The sequence below is a fragment of the Hipposideros armiger genome, unplaced genomic scaffold (genome assembly GCF_001890085.2).
Source record: "Hipposideros armiger isolate ML-2016 unplaced genomic scaffold, ASM189008v1 scaffold_660, whole genome shotgun sequence".
In the NCBI taxonomy this organism is placed as follows: domain Eukaryota; kingdom Metazoa; phylum Chordata; class Mammalia; order Chiroptera; family Hipposideridae; genus Hipposideros; species Hipposideros armiger.
In genome coordinates, this window is record NW_017732010.1 from 788,516 (window position 1) to 794,350 (window position 5,835).

The 5,835-nt window shown below is 35.3% G+C and overlaps 1 protein-coding gene across 2 annotated transcripts in view; it reads right to left on the reverse strand.

Annotated features, from left to right (window-relative positions):
- ITGAV (integrin subunit alpha V) overlaps positions 1 to 5,835 on the reverse strand; it is an 81,072-nt gene that overhangs the window by 49,909 nt on the left and 25,328 nt on the right. The gene's annotated exons all lie outside the window — the stretch shown is intronic.

Sequence of the window (5,835 nt, forward strand, 5' to 3'; positions counted from 1 at the left end):
AAAGAAAAGAAAAGAAAGGTAGGAAAAAAAGGAAGAAAGAAAAGCTAAGAATCTTTTCCATGGAAAAGCTGATCAGGTCAAGGGAAAAATTAGAGAAATATATGCATAAAGTATTTTGATTAGGAGAGACTTTTTAAAATCTAGCTTGTTCCTCTTAAAATCTATAATAATCATTTGTTATAAACATATATTTCAATAACTACATTAGACAAATACAGCAGAAAAGTGTCAACTTTAAGAGTGCCAGCCAACATGTAAATATCATCAAAAGGTTTGGTTAAACCTGTTCCCTAAATTACCATCTAAGCTAGTGTTTATGGTTATTTGATTCTATTTAAAGACTCAACATCAATTGAAGTTATAAATAATTAATGAAAATTTCAATAATGCCTGGTGTCTTATAGGCAACATGAAGGATGTAACCTTGTTCACTGTAATCTTTTAACTTTTTCATTTTTTGAAAAAAAATTTCTAATGTGTCCATCTCCAAAGGTCTCTCTCTCTCTGTAGTCTAACACCATTGTTCTTCATCAGTGGCCACGAAGGCACCATTTTATAAGTAGAAGGAAGGATAAGAAATGGAACCAGCTACATGCCCTTCACTGTGAAAACTGAGGTTTCCCAACAATGGTTGGCTTGCCTCTGAAGTCTATGTTCCCCATGCTGTCCCCATGGGAAACAATACACAGTAGTGCCCTACAGATCACTACATAGTCCACGCACTCCCTTACATTTCCCACCCTCCCATAGTTAGCTGAAACCCACATAACTAGTTCTTGCCAATAAGCTAAGAGCAGAAGCGGCAGGTATCATTTCCAGATCGAGACAGTTAAGAGTGGAATGAGTTAACTAACCATCATGGAAATGCAAATCGAAACAACAAGAAGATACCACTTCACACCAGTTAGGGTGGCTATTATCAAAAAGAAAGAGTGTTGGCAAGGATGTGGAGAAAAGGGAATCCTTATATACTGTTAGTAGGAATGTAAATTGTCACAGCTGCTATGGAAAAGAATATAGAGGTTACTCAAGAAATTAAACATACAGCTATCGCATGCTTTAGCAATCCCACTTCTGGATATACATCCGAAGGAAATAAAATCATCTCGAAGGGATATCTGTACTCTTGTGTTCACTGCAGTATTATTCCCAATAGCCAAGATATGGAAGCAACCTAAATGTGTATCGATACATGAATAGAAAAATAAAATGTGGTATATACAAACAATGGAATATTATTCAGCCATAAAAAAGAAGGAAATCCTGCCAGGTGAGACAACACGGATGAATCTGAAGGACGTTATGGTAAGTGAAATAGCCCAGCACAGAAAGATAGTACTTCATTATATCACTTATATGTGGAATCTAAAATACTCAATTCATTAAAAAACAAACAAACAAACAAACAGTGCATATGAATTTTCCTTGTTCTCTCCCCCATCCACGAGAGAAATGAAGTCATTTCCTCCTCCCCCCATTTGAACCATCCCTTACATTAATAAAACAGGAGAAACTCAGTTTGAGCAAGAAAAAGATGGTGCTTGGAAAGGTTCCTTCTACTCACTGTCCCTTGAGACCACAACATCAGGAAAAACAGGTAATCTTTGCCTGAGGGATCAAGATTATGCGCTAATTAATGTATCTGAACAAAAAGTGCAACATCCTCACATTTGCTACTTCCTACTTCTGCTTTCCTTTAAAGAAGAAAAAAAAAGGCCTTTTCAGCAAGGCAGAAGCAGAAGCGAAGCTTTTCTATATTGGAGGAAATCCTAGGTTGAACAGAAGTACGACATCAGTGAGCTCCATATATTTTCTCATAATCTCTAAAACTTTCAATTTCAAAATCAAAATGGTCCAGAACCAACATCAGTATCTTCTTGCCAATACAAGTATTCCTGACAACAAGACACCTGATATAGATTCCTCAGTGATGTCACGAAAGACAAAAAAAGTAGGAACTGTTCAAGATGAAAAGAAAACAATGGGACAAAACAACCAATGTGAGATGTGATTGTTGATTGAATCTTGTGTCTAAAGATCTTTTTAAGTTACAAAGGATAATTGTGGAAATTTAAGTATGGACTATACAGTAGATAATAGTACTGTAATAATGACACATTTCTAGTCTGTAATTAAAGATAATGTGTTATATAAGGGAAGGTCTTAGTTCTTAGAAGACATATGGTAAAGCATTTAGGAGTAAAGTTTCACAATGTCTGCAACAATGGGTGAATCTAGGAAGGGTGTATTGTTGTTCATAGCATTACAATTTCAGTTTTTTTATAAGTTTGAAATTTTTCAAAATAAAAGTATAGCAATCAACAAGTACACGCTGTATGTACTATAAGGCCAATAACAGGGTATCTTCTATTCCTCTTTATTTGAATTCTTTATTGTATTTATTCTGATTACAAAATATTACAAAACAAATTAAAACATACAATATAAAATACAGCCATATATAAAGACAAATCGAAATACCACAATCCCACCAGAAAGAAAGGACCTCTGCTAACAATATGGTATCTATCCTTAAGACTTGTTTCATGAACACATGCATATCCCTTTATATGTAAAATAGGTACTTTAAGCCAATAGTTTTAAAATTTTCAAGTTATTATTATATAAATGTGTGTACCCTTTTTCCATGTAACAATGTCAATAAAGGTAGACCCACAGAAGCATTTCACTGTTGTGTAGTACATCATTATACAGCCATACAGCAGTTTATTTAATCAACCTCTATATCTCCTTCGGTTTCAAATTTAGGAATATTTCTATTTTCATTTAAGAAATCTACGTATACCCTCAGAGTCACATCTACTTCCTCTTCCATTATATACAAGAAGCTCAGCATAGGGCAGTTTGGGTCTGAGCCATGGGCTCATTGCTAAATTAAGGTATTAAACCCTCTATAAAATGGTGTGTATTACAGAATATTACTCTAATAGATAAATTTTTGCCAAGGCTTCAAGATGTACTTATTTTTATATGTAAGAGTTCCCTTACCCTCGGTCCCCAGTTCTTGAACAAGTCACGCTCATCCCCACCTGCAGGCGTTTGGACGCAAGGCCCTCTGACCAGGAAAACCTCATTCCTTCCATTCTTGATTCAAATCCTACCTGAAAATGCCATTTCTTCCTTTCTTGACTCAAACCTTCATTCCTTCCATTCTTGATTCAAACCCTACCTGAAAATTCAGTTATAGTTGTCCACTCATGACCCTAATGCATGATGAAATTTTAGTTTGCCCCTGCAGGAAATATCTAACACGTGGGACAATTATGGTGGTGTGAAGGTAGAGGAATGTGTAATGAATCATGGGAAACAGGTGGCACCATACAAGAGAGGAAATGCTTTCTGGCTCAAGACAAAATCCTTGGCTTTTTTAGAGAATTGTGTGGGTTCACTGTGACTAGAGAGAAGGGTCAGGAGGAGCTTTTATGCCATGCTAAGAATGAGCTTCACATGGTTTCTGAATTGCCCTCTACGCTACGCAATTTTCCTTTATATTGCTGAAAGGTGGAAGAGACGTGTCCTCTTCATAAAATGTCATCCAGTTCTCTACCCACCACTTTGAAAAATTGCCTTCATGATTTTTTTTCTCCCCTAAACAAACAGACTTTTCTCTAAATTTGCATGTGGTGGCATAGGCCGCTGCTGCGCACTGTCAAATAGCATATGCTTCTTGTGGCTATCGTGTTCTATTTCCTATTTTTAAAAAGGATTGAAAACATCCCCTGCCACCATAATTATGGATATCTACCTTTGTGAACATCAAGTTTAGTTTAAGTTAGAAAATGTCACAGAAGAGCAGTACACATTTTTTATATCTTTGGTTTTACTTTCATCATCAAGTATTCTGCAGCACAAAATTCCATAGTTCTTTCCACAGGGCAAGGTATTTACTAAGTCTTTAATGAAAATGAAAAAGCACCAGTCAAAAGTGATAAAACATGAGGCACCATGGCTCTTTTTGATTAAAAAAGTACATTTGAAAAACCTAAAGCTTTACTAAAACTTAGATATGCCTCAAAACAACAGTCGTGTTTTAAAGCACCATGTGGTTAAATGTACTTTCAATTACATTATCATACAAATCAAATATATTTGGATATAATGCACTGGCATACACTGGAATCCAAAACTCAGTCAACAGTCTTCAAAAAAAAGGTGTATTACCCATTGTTGAATGTCTTCAGCTTCGACAGGCTCCTAACCTCAAATAACCATATTTTCAAGAAGTTGGCTCAACAGGAAGCTCTTTTTTACCATTCAGAACTTTTTTTTTCCAGAAACCAAGTCTTAAAATACTTGATTTAACATCAAGCAGAAGTTTCACTTAGAGGAAATGTGAATAGAGGTGGGTGGGGAGAAAGAAAAGGACAGCCTGCTCTCCAAGCTGACAAGAAGTTCATTCATGACCTGGCTGAAACTGGCAGCTAATCCAGGGCATAGTATGAGTGAAGTAAATATTTTGAGTCATAGTCCTGAAGTCACCATTTCGAGTTATGCTGGAACTCCACAGTCGGCTTGGACCATGCCACCGGCCTTGAAAGAGAAAGTGGATACAGACAACTGCAGAAATTCCAGAGCTGGTGGAAATGCTCCCTCAGACAACAGTCAAGAAAGAACCAAGGTTTCTATTCAAAATTCTGTAAAACACCTTGGAATATTAGCTTCGATCTTTTAAATAAATTAAAGGGAAAAAGGGTATTTCACACAATGGTAAAAATGAGAAGAAATGCTCTGTAGTATATAAATTAACATAAGACTATCCTATCGCTTTCAAAAATACACAGAGGAGAATGTTGCAAGGGAAACTTGAAGTTAATTAGCAAGTAAATCAGTAGAGACTTCAAATTTTAATATCTATTTTTGTTGGCTTTGAATTTTGTCAATTGGACTTTATGAAACTGCCATGATTAAAGACTTCAGTACAGAAGTCAATTGAGCAAAGCAAACTGTCATAGCTTTAGACGCTGCCGCCTAGTAGCCAGCTGTTCTCATTTCTCATTTTCTCAGTGTTTCAAAGGACACTGTTGAACATTTAGCTTGCTGGAGAATTACAGGGATGCTTATTTTTAAGACAGAGTTACCTTATCACCCTAAAGCTAAATTTTTTGTTTCTTTTTTTTCAGGCCTAAAGAATATCTTTGGAAGCAACACGATTATGTCATCTTTTTTGAAAAGGCCCAAACCAAGAAGAATGCCAAAGCATTAGAAATGCAAGATGGTACACTTCTATTAGGAAGTTATCTATGTTTTTAATCATTTGGTTCCCATCCATTACTATATGACTCTATGAATAATAAAATAACTGAGGTCCTCAGAGAGCTTAATTTTTGCCTTCCCCCGCAAAGTGTCTATTACAACAATGCAATGTACAGCATGGTGACTATAGTTAATAATACTGTATTGCATACTTGAAAGCTGCTAAGAAAGTATATCTTAAAAGTTCACATCACAAGAAAAAAAATATTGTAACTATGTGTGATGACAGATATAATGTTTTAAAAGATGGGAGAAAAACTAGTGTGGCTATGTATCCATTAATCTTCACATACAAATTAGTTAGGAGCTTCCATATCCCCTCTTAATTAACTTTATGCTTACATTTCATCTCCCACACATAAAGGAGTTTTAATTCATAAAATTCAAAAACATATAAATTGAGCAAGCTCCTCCTAGCAATTTGTATGAGCTTTACCTTTCCTATTTTTCTATTCTATGTCTTACAGTCACACTATTATAGGAAAATATTACCCAAAAAAATCCATTAAAAAATCAAAATTCCAGCTATTACTGAAAAAATGGAGGTTAATTTTTTTTTTT